The sequence below is a fragment of the Rattus rattus genome, chromosome 14 (assembly GCF_011064425.1).
Source record: "Rattus rattus isolate New Zealand chromosome 14, Rrattus_CSIRO_v1, whole genome shotgun sequence".
Lineage (NCBI taxonomy): Eukaryota > Metazoa > Chordata > Mammalia > Rodentia > Muridae > Rattus > Rattus rattus.
The window spans coordinates 76785732-76797142 of NC_046167.1; the positions used below are offsets into that span (position 1 = coordinate 76785732).

The 11411-nt window shown below is 42.1% G+C and overlaps 1 protein-coding gene across 4 annotated transcripts in view; it reads left to right on the top strand.

Moving 5' to 3' along the window:
- LOC116883832 (zinc finger protein 431-like) overlaps positions 1-11411 on the top strand; it is a 93802-nt gene that overhangs the window by 61727 nt on the left and 20664 nt on the right. The window contains exon 1 of one of the 4 annotated variants that reach the window (XR_004385794.1): positions 6239-6425. The exons of 2 other annotated variants lie outside the window; for them this stretch is intronic. The gene's annotated coding sequence lies outside the window, so the exon portion shown is untranslated. One more of the 4 variants, XR_004385795.1, reaches the window with a different exon arrangement.

The window sequence follows — 11411 nt, forward strand, 5'->3', positions numbered from 1 at the left end:
TCAATTTCTTTCTTCAGAGTCTTGAAGTTCTTATTGTACAGATCTTTTACTTGCTTGGTTAAAGTCACACCGAGGTACTTTATATTGTTTGGGTCTATATTATGAAGGGTGCTCATTTCCCTAATTTCTTTCTCGCTTGTTTCCTCTTTGTGTAGAGGAAGTGCCATTGTTTATTTGAGTTAATTTTATACCCAGCCACTTCGCAAAGTTGTTTATCAACACAATAGTTCTCTGGTGAACTTTTGGGATCATAAAATATACTATCCTTATCATCTGCAAATAGTGATATTTTGACTTTGATCCATGATTTTTTGAATTTCTGAATCTGTGTGTTATCTCCCTTTTCATTTCTGATTTTGTTAATTTGGACCTCTCTGTGTCCTCTCGTTAATCTGGCTAAGGGTTTATCTATCTTGTTGATTTTCTCAAAGAACCAACTTTTGGTTCTGTTGATTCTTTCTATTGTCCTTTTTGTTTCTACTTGGCTGATTTCAGCTCTGAGTTTTATTATTTCCTGTCTTCTACTCCTCCTGAGTGTATTTGCTTCATTTTGTTCTAGAGCTTCTAGGTTTCTGTCAAGCTGCTGACATATGTTCTCTCCTGTTTCTTTCTGCAGGCACTCAGAGGTATGAGTTTTCCTCTTAGCACAGCTTTCATTGTGTCCCATAAGTTTGGGTATGTTGTACCTTCATTTTCATTAAATTCGAAGAAGTCTTTAATTTCTTTCTTTATTTCTTCCTTGACCAGGTTATCGTTGAGTAGAGCATTGTTCAACTTCCACGTATATGTGGGCGTTCTTCCCTTATTGTTATTGAAGAGCAGCTTTAGGCCGTGGTGGTCTGATAGTACGCATGGGATTATTTCTATCTTTCTGTACCTGTTGAGGCCCTTTTTTTGACCAATTATATGGTCACTTTTGGAGAAGGTACCATGAGGAGCTGAGAAGAATGTATATTCTTTTGCTTTAGGATAGAATGTTCTATAAATATCTGTTAAGTCTATTTGGTTCATGACTTCTCTTAGTCTGTCTACGTCTCTGTTTAATTTCTGTTTCCATGATCTGTCCATTGATGAGAGTGGGGTGTTAAAATCTCCTACTATTATTGTGTGAGGTGCAATGTGTGCTTTGAGCTTTAGTAAGGTTTCTTTTATATATGTAGGTGCCCTTGTATTTGGGGCATAGATATTTAGGATTGAGAGTTCATCTTGGTGGATTTTTCCTTTGATGAATATGAAGTGTCCTTCCTTATCTTTTTGATGACTTTTTAGTTGAAAAATGATTTTATTTTGATATTAGAATGGCTACTCCAGCTTGTTCTTCTGACCATTTGTTTGGAAATTTGTTTTCCAGCCTTTACTCTGAGGTAGTGTCTGTCTTTGTCCCTGAGGTGTGTTTCCTGTAGGCAGCAGAATGCAGGGTCCCTTATGTATCCAGTTTGTTAATCTACATGTCTTTTTTTTGGGAGTTGAGACCATTGATGTTGAGAGATATTAAGGAATAGTGATTATTGCTTCCTGTTATATTCATATTTGGATGTGAGGTTATGTTTGTGTGCTCTTCTTCTCTTTGTATTGAGCTGGGAGTCTTCACTCTCTTCTATACCTATTATCCTTAGGTTTGATCTTCCCATTGAGTCCTGGATTTCCTGGATGTTTTGGACCAGTAGCTCTTTCCACTTTACATTATCTTTGACAGTTGAGTCGATGATTTCTATGGAATCTTCTGTTCCTGAGATTCTCTCTTCTATCTCTTGTATTCTGTTGGTGATGCTTGTATCTACGGCTCCTTGTCTCTTCCTTTGGTTTTCTATATCCAGGGTTGTTTCCATGTGTTCTTTCTTGATTGGTTCTATTTCCATTTTTAATTTCTTCAATTGTTTGATTGTGTTTTCCTGAAATTCTTTCAGGGATTTTCGTGATTCCTCTCTATAGGCTTCTACTTGTTTATTTATGTTTTCCTGGAATTCTTTCAGGGATTTTTGTGATTCCTCTCTGTAGGCTTCTACTTGTTTATTTATGTTTTCCTGTGTTTCTCTAAGGGAGTTCTTCGTGTCTTTCTTGAAGTCCTCCAGCATCATGATCAAATTTGATTTTGAAACTAGATTTTGTTTTTCTGGTGTGTTTGGATATTCCGTGTTTGCTTTGGTGGGAGAATTGGGCTCCGATGATGCCATGTAGTCTTGGTTTCTGTTGCCTGGGTTCCTGCACTTGCCTCTGGCCATCAGATTATCTCTAGTGTTACTTTGTTCTGCTATTTCTGACAGTGGCTAGACTGTCCTAGAAGCCTGTGTGTCAGGAGTGCTGTAGACCTGTTTTCCTGTTTTCTTTCAGCCAGTTATGGGAAGAGAGTGTTCTGCTTTCGGGCGTGTAGTTTTTCCTATCTACAGGTCTTCAGCTGTTCCTGTGGGCCTGTGTCTTGAGTTCACCAGGCAGGTTGCTTGGAGCAGGACGGTTTGTCTTACCTGTGGTCCCGAGGCTCAAGTTTGCTCGTGGGGTGTTGCTTATGAGCTCTCAGCGGGGGCAGCAACCAGGAAGATCTGCGCCGCCCTTTCCGGGAGCTTCTGGGCACCAGGGTTCCAGACGGCATTTGGTGTTTTCCTCTGGAGTCAGAGATGTGGGCAGAGTGTAGTCTCTTCTGGTTTCCCAGGCATGTCTGCCTCTCTGAAGGTTAGCTCTCCCTCCCACCGGATTTGGGTGCAGAGAACTGTTTATCGGGTCGGTCCCTTCAGGTTCCGGCGGTGTCTCAGATGCAGTGGACTTGCTGCTCCTGTGCCCTTATCCCCCTTGCTTTCTTCTTGATTAAAGTTTCTAAATTCTTCAATTTAAGTGTAGAACCACAAGAGAGTTTTAAAATGACCTATTTGAGTCATGGAATGAACTGCATTGCAGTAACAGGGAGAGGATTTGCATGTGGAGCATGGCTTCTGCTCTCAGACCACAACAGTAGAAACAGTGTCCTGTGTACACTGGAGCGTGAAACAGGATAGGTAATAGCTAGGTCACAGACTCATTAATGTTTAAAATACTCAGCTGCAGGCCTTGCCATTTTAAAGAAAGACCTGATTGACAAAGGCTTGGTGATTTTGTAATTTCCTACCAAGTGTTAATTCATACGTTTTAATGTAAAACACACAAGATTGGTGGGTGTGCAATTTGGAGCTATTAGGTTGATGCAGTGAATGTTGAATTTCCAGTTAGGGTACTGTCCTATGTGGATATGTGCTGTCCTCATTGACATAATTCAGTCAGTTCGATGTTTGAGACACAGACCACTCATTGGCTGCAGCTGTGTGTGTCAGGTTATGGGACTCAGCCCCTAACAGTCTACATAGGGGAAAGATCAAAAGTAATTTAGTAATGCCACAGCCTGTGCCAGGGAATGCCTCTTCTTTTTCAAAGTTAATTTACCTTTGCATTTTTTCAATGACATTTATTTTCCTCTAAAGACCATTCTTGGCATGACTTTTTATTTTTCATTTTTCTTTAATTTTTTATTATATATTTCTTTTCTTACCTTTTGAAGGTTATTTCCCTACCGGTGTCCTGTCCATAATCCCCCATTCTCTTCTTCCCCATCCCCCATACATGTATTCCCCTTATAAATCCCCGTATTAGTCTCCCCCCATATTCCCCTGCACTGGGGTTCCAACCTTGATAAGACCAAGGACTTTCCCTTCCACTGGTGCCCCACCCAGGCTATTTTCTGCTACATATGCAGTTGGAGCCCTGGGTCAGTCCAGTAGTGGTTTAGTCCCTGGAAGCTCTGGTTGGTTGGCATTGTTGTTTTTATGGGGTTGCAAGCTCCTTCAACTGAATCTTAAGTTAACATCTGTACCATCACTGTGTTTTAAAAGTTCGCACTTGAGTCATATAATCAACTGTTTATTGCATCCAGAGGGAAAGGATTTGCATAAGGGGCATAGCCGCTGCATTCAGACCAGAATAGGAGGAAGTTTACTGGGTACACTACTGGGGCGGTGGGCACAATCAGCTACTGGAGTAGCCATTTAAAAAAAGGACCTGATCATGGCAGGGTGGTGATTTAGTAATTTTACAGAATGTATTAATTCATGTTGGGTGAATGAAAACAGACTAGATCCATGGGTGTAGGATTTGTGATGTCAGTGAAGTCCATGAGTATTCAAATTGCACTTAGGTTACTGTCCTGGGGAGATATGGGCAGTCAGCATTGACATAGTGAAGTCAGCTCAGAAATGTGAAACACAGGCCTTCATTGCCTGTAGTTGTTTGTGTCAAGTTCCAGGTCTCAGCAGCCAACACTCCAGATAGAGACAAAGTCAAACGGTATTTGATAAATGCTTTTCCAGAAAAAGGGCCGCTCTTTTTCTAAGTCAGAATGGCTATGTGTTTTTCAATTCCATTTATGTTTGTAAAAAGTCCTCCATTGGTTCCCTTTAATGCAGCACTGCTCTGAACTCTTACTTGTTTGCATTCTGTGATGTGTCCCAGGCACAAGAATTTCTTTCCCCTTTTTACAAGTTCTGCTTAGGACAAGGCCTGCTGAAGCCCAGGCTGAGTCATGCTACATAATAGAGAATTGCTTTGAACCTTTAGTCCTGTCTCTAAGGCCACATGATGGGAGGATAGTCCTGCATCTCCTCTAGGCTTGGCTCTGAAGGTGAAAGTTTTCCTGTATTGGCAGTACTTGACATTAGCAATGAGTAGTGACGTCATCAATTTCCCTTGGTCGATAATCACCCTGACTGACCATTACTCTGGTCCACAGACCAGGCAATGAAGAATCTGGAAAGTGTATTGCCAGGGCGTTAGGTTGGGAATCGAAGTGTGGGGGTGGGGGCATCCTCATAGAAGCAAGGGTAGGGGGGCGGGGTATAGGAGAGGGGGAAAAGGAGATAACATTTGAAATGTAAATACATAAAATATCTAAGAAAATAAATAAAATAGAAACAAATGTAAAGAAAGAAGAATATGGACAAAGACCTGAACTTACTGTGAACTGTTGTTGACACTAATGCAGCTAGTTCAAATTACTCTAGTTACACGAGTTCAGTTCCCTAAAACCAAACAGATGGGCACTCTGAGGGATTGTTATTATTTGCAATATTCAAGATGGGAAATCTCTTCTTTAATCTGGAGGTATTGATTGACAAGAAAAAATTAGTCTAGGCCATAGCTTCTGGTGGGCGCTTCCATGAATAAAGGATATTGAAGTTGGTAGTTCTTTCTCTTCTTGCCATACACTGGCTAGAAAGATCATTTTATTTTTCTGGCATTAGCATCTCCTTCTCTTTAATTCTGGCATATGGTAAAGACGAGCTGAGACACACAGCTACTGCTGTATTCTTCAAATTTCCATCGGTATACAGTTTTTGTTTCACTAGTTGGACCACATTCTGCGAGCCATTCTTATATATCCACTCCATGCACACATAGACAGATCCACTGTATTAGTTCTGTTCATCTGGAAAACCTTTACTAACACAGATATGATGTTTCACCTACCCACTGAGGAAGATGTGCTTCTAACATTAGTGCTCCATAGCGGTCGGCATCCATTCCCTGCTTTTCTCCCAGGGTTGTTTGCAGTCTCACATGTAGCAGTTGAATATTAGCTGCAATTTTCCCGACGTCAGCGTACAATCAGAGAAACAAACATCACACTTTGTGTCCTAAAGTCTCTCTCTAACTGTTACTATCCTTGGAACCTATACTTCAGTCTGCTCCAAGCTGAATACTGTACCTTGCAAGGTTTCCCTCTTCATTGAGGAGCAGCAACAGCAGCAAGAGCAGGAGGAAGAAACTCCTGCTGAGTGCTGGAAGGCAGAAAGGTAGGTTATTGGAAGACACGCTAAAGAGATACTGAAATAAAAATCTTGCAGCTCTGAGAAGGGTAAGCTCCTGGACTAGAATCCTGGGCCAGAAATGCTATGCTGTGTGCCTTCAGCAAACTCCAATCCTGCGGGAGGGGTCATGTCACTCAAGATTCACTGGCCAATCAGGGCGTCCAGGCAGGCCCTCCACTAGTAGAAGAGGGGTGTACTTCCTGGTGCCCTGTTTCCAGCAGCCGATTTACCGGAGTTGCTTAGCGGGCTTGAATGATTGGCCTCATGTGTTTTGATGTCTGCTTCCTGGTGTCTTATGGACGTGCTGCCAATCTACTAAGTCGGAACATGGTGAGCAGGTGACCGCTGCCCAAAACCAGAAGGAGCGGGCTGCTCAGCCGCCGGACTCCGTGTGGTGGGATGCAGGGGGCCAACCCTGGCTGTTCTTTCTTTTTGGTTTCTTCTGAGGCAGCGGAGGGGGAAGAATGTCCGCGGGGGCAAGACTTGGTCTTGCGAGATATTTAGGGTTGCTGTTTTACCTATTTTAAGTATAAGGCGCTTTGCAGCTGTAGCTGACTTTCTTGAGTTCCTCAGAGGCCAGACTGTAAACTGCAATCTCTGGTGTGTAGCCCCTCACCTTAAAACAGCAGGGGGTTAAGTAGCCTTTCTTCTATCTGCAGGGAACTGGGCTGCTCTAACTTCCAGCCTGGTAGTTGAAGTCACAGGGAGAAAAGTGACACACTTTGAAAGGTGACTTTAATGTTTATTTCCAAGTTTTTCTCAAACGTTGTCTACTAAAAGGGAATCGGGTAATTGAGTAAAGGATTGATTGCTAGATCCTTTCCCTCAAGTCCAGATGCACTCACTTGATAGGCTTGGGGGAAGTTTGGAGCAGTAAACTTCTATGAGCCAGGAGAAGAGAGACACCCTCAGAGAAAAAAAGACTTTTATACAAGCAAATATGGATAAACTCACCTAAGTTCTATACAAAATTATATGTTTTGGCTAGGTTGGCTTGATCAATGCATATTGAATTTTCAACTGGAGGGTACCTCTTTGCAGCTGTGTCCAATCCACTCGCACAATTACTTCAGCTCAGTGGTTTGAGAAGAATGCCGTATGTTCAAGCTGTGTGTTATGTTACATATCTAGCACCTAACATTGCACATAGGGTCCAGGTCAAAGCCATTCTCTCTGCCATGGAATGGCCCTTACTTATTCAAAATTGGTACGGATATGTGGGGATTTTCTTATTATTAATAATGTTTTTCTTTTGAAAGAGTCAACGATTGATTTCACATTTTATATTTCATTTCTCATTAATTCGTTCATTTTTATTGGTTATTGTATATATTTACATTTCAAATGTTAGACCCCTTCCTGTTTTCCCCTCTGCAAACCCCCTATGATATCCCTCTCCCGCGCCCCCACTAACTCCTGCCTCACCTCCCTAGCATTCCCCTACGTAGGGGCAGAGTCTCCACAGGACCAAGGGCCTTCCCTGCTCCCATTGATGTCAGATAAGGCCATCCTCTGCTATGTGAACAGCTGGGGCCATGGATCCCTCCAGGTGTTCTCTTTGGTTGGTGGTTTATCCCTGATAGCTGCAGGGGAATCTAGTTGGTGATAATGTTGTTCTTCCTATGGGGTTCCAAACCCCTTCAGCTTCTTCAGTCTTTCCCCTAAGTCCTCTCTGCTGTCCTAGTGCTCACTCAGTCCGATGGTTGGCTGTGAGCATCCACATCTGTATTGGTTAGGCTCTGGCCGAGCCCCTCAGGGAGCAGCCATAGCAGGTTCCTGTCAGCTCATGCTTCTTGGCATCAGCAATAGTGTCTTGGTTTGGTGTCTGCAGATAATCTGGATCAGCATGGGGGACAGTCTCTGGATGGCCTTTCCTTCAGTCTCTGCTCCATTCTTTGTCCCCGCATTTCCCTTAGACAGGAACAATTGTGTGTTAATATTTTTGAGATGTGTGTGTGGCCCCATCCCTCAACTGGGTCTGGATATGGTCTCTACAGGTTCTCTTTCCCCTTTGTTGGGTATTTCAGCTAATGCCATCCCAGTTGTGTGCTGGGAGCCTCTTGCTTTCCTAGCATCTAGGGCTTTCTAGTGGCTGCTCCCAGTTCCTCCTTCCCCACTGCTACATACTTCCCTTCCATTTCCTGACCCTCTGTACTTCTTTCCTATCTCTCCCCACAACTAATGCTCTCCCACCCCCACTGCCTGCCCAGCCTTTCCCTCTCCGTCTTTTTGCCTCCTGTAATTATTTTATTCCCTCTTCTAAGTAGGACTGAAGCATCCACATTGGTCTTCCTTCTTGCATTGCATATAGTCTGTGAGTTGTATCGTAGGTATTCTGAACTTTTTGTCTAACCTCTAGTTATCAATGAGCACATACCATATTTATTCTTTTGTGACTGGGTAACCTCACTCAGGAAGATATTTTCTACTTCCATCCATTTGCCTGTGAGTTTCATGATGTCATTGTTTTTAATAGCTGAGTAGTACTCCATTGTGTAGATGTACCACATTTTCTGTATCCATTCCTCTGTTGAGGGGCATCTGTGTTCTTTCTAGCTTCTGGTATTATCAATAAGGCTGCTATGAACATAGTGGAGCATGTACCTTTGTTATATGTTGGAACATCTTTTGGGTATATGCCCAGGAGTGATATACCTAGGTCTACAAGGACGAATATGTCCAATATTCTGAAGAACAGTCAGAGTGATTTCCAGAGTGTTTGTACCGGCTTGCAAACCCACCAACAATTGAGGAGTGTTTCTCTTCTCCACATCCTTACCAGCATGTGCTGTCACATGAGGTTTTGATCTTAGCCATTCTGACTGGTGTGAGGTAGAATCTCATGGTCATTTTGATTTTCGTTTCTCTGATGACTAAGAATGTTGAACATTTTTTTAAATGAAATTTCCCTCTCTCTTTTTAAAATTTTTAAAAGATTTTACTATATATCAGTACACTGTAACTGTCTTCAGGCACACCAGAAGAGGGCATCTGCTCTTATTTCAGTTGGTTTTGAGCCACCAGGTGGTTGCTGGAATTTGAACTTGGGACCTCTGGAAGAGCAGTCAGTGCTCTTAAGCACTGAGCCATGTCTCCAGCCCCAGTGTTTGGATTGTTAATACTTAAATGACTGATTTGGTTTGAGGCTCTCACAATTTTCTCATATATTCTTGTCTCTGCCTCCTAATTTGCTGATTGTCAGCATTTCAGACCATATGATCATTTGATCGAGATGCAATTTAGGGGTTGCCTCCGAGCCATTCGATTTTCCTCATTTGAGAATTCTTCGTTTAGCTCTGTACCCCCAAAGGAAGTTGATAACATTGCTGTTGTGAGAGTATTTAATATTAGGGATGAACAGTGCCTTTGTTGTGAAGTCAAAAGATAATTTCTAAGAAATGTCGGTCTGGTTCCTAGGACTTGTGAACACTGCATTCCACATTTTGGTTTGCCTGCTACATTTTACTAATTGTTTAGAAACTGATAGACAGGCGGTGATGGGAAGTAAATTTGAGAGAAAGATCAATAGCAGCACTGACGGTAAGAAATAAACAGATTAGAGGCAGTTTGAGGTATTTTTTATGGGTAATGTGAAGTCTCTGTTCTTTTTAAATTTTTTCATACATGCAATCATAGGTAATAATGGTCAAGTTGACGGCTGCTACTGGCAAAATTTCAAAAATTTTGATGAAAGCCTGAACTATATTTTGTGCTTTTGTTCTTGTTTTTCTCTCCGCCCCTCATTATGTCAGCAAGACTGCACATAGTCTTGATTATTGTATCTTTGTGTCTTACTGTGTCTGTGTGTTTTCTATTTCTTTATTGTCCTATTGATTACTCTGTGTTGTATAGGATAGCACATACCCTGAGATCAGCTTCCCCATCATAAATTGTTGTAATGTTGGTTTTTTTTTCTTTTTTTCTTTTTTTCGGAGCTGGGGATCGAACCCAGGGCCTTGCGCTACCACTGAGCTAAATCCCCAACCCCTGTAATGTTTTTATAAATACATTTTTTAAAAGAATCATTTATTTTATGTCTCTGCGTACACTGTCGCTGTCTTCAGATAAACCAGTAGAGGGCATCAGATCCCAACACAGACGGTAGTGAGCCACCCTGTGGTTGCTGGGAATTGAATTCAGTCTACCTGGAAAAGCAAATGCTCTTAACCAATCCAACCATCTTTACAAGTTAATTGTTTTATATTTTAATTGCTTTTTTAAATCCCGGATTACTGTCTCCATCCTGTCTATTATTCAGGAGCTCTTGGTCTTCTTGTTGTTGTCATGTGCCTCATTGCTGCTCTGGACTGTTGCAGTTTGTTTGGGTTTCTCTCCAACCCTATCGGCCAGTACAAAGAAAACACAACTCAATTAATGAAAACAATCTAGCGTCCAGATTGGGCAGATCCACCCCTACACCGTCCTATTCCTAGCTCCCAAATCCTCATCCCTACCTTTTTTTATTTGCCAGGTCTCCAGCCTTTTCCTTCTCCCAGTCAACCTCTCTCCTCGCTTCTCCCTTTCCCTCCCTCGGGCTCCTCCCCCTCCTGACTCCTCCCCTCCTGACTCCTCCCCTCCTGACTTTCCTCCCTCTCGCTCCCGACTCCCTCCTCTGCCCCAAATCTTGAGCTTTTGCCTTTATTTTAAATTCAGAGAGAACCCAAGGCAAACCCCATTTTCCCCCTTTTTGTCCAGTTAAAAAAACCTTTTCCCCTATACATATGTGAACTAATGTATTACCATTCTACAAATTTATAAAACCAACAATACACTCATCACCCAGTCCATCAATTTTGTTCATTAACCATGTCATCTATACTAAAAACTATACCTGACTATTTCCTGGTTCTAGATCCTAGCCCCTGAAAACCACCTAACAGATTTATCATCTTTCTCATCACTAAACCGCTTGGTTTGTCTGAGACTGACTACCAGTCTCCAACCACATCAGAACTAAAGAATGATTAATATTTTAAAATATGGGAAGCACAAACAGGCTCTCAAATAGAATAATTTATAGAGACTGCTTAATCACCTTGACAGTCCCTCCTATTCCTTAATATGTTGGAGCATCAGTCTTCAACCTTCTGGCCCAGGATCATCTGACAGACCTTTGTAATGCAGATTTTGAAGGGCTGATCACCCTGCCTTGGCAGAGATTATCAGTCGACTATTCTGCATAATTTGTCCTTTTCTGGACAGTGTTTTGTCTGTAGATGAATTGAAGCAATTTGCTCAGTGGCTGTGTCACCACGATTTGAGCAACTCCATTGATGCTCAATTTCTTCTTCAAGTCTAAGGGGTCCTGTCAGGGGCAGACAGGTCTCTAGTCAAATGATCTAGACGAAGAAATGTCCATAAACGGGTTATTCTGTGGACTTCTGACGCCCTTGAAGATTTCCTATCTACATAGGCGTTTCTGAACTGTTAAGCATAGACTACCGTTGGCCCTCTCTAATCGAAGTATTTCCAAAACCCATCTAATCTGACTCAGAACCATGACTTTGCTATCTGGTCTTTAGCTGGTACTGGTTAATCAACTAAAAATAATGTATAATAGCAGTTATAGGACTGGGTCTAAGACTT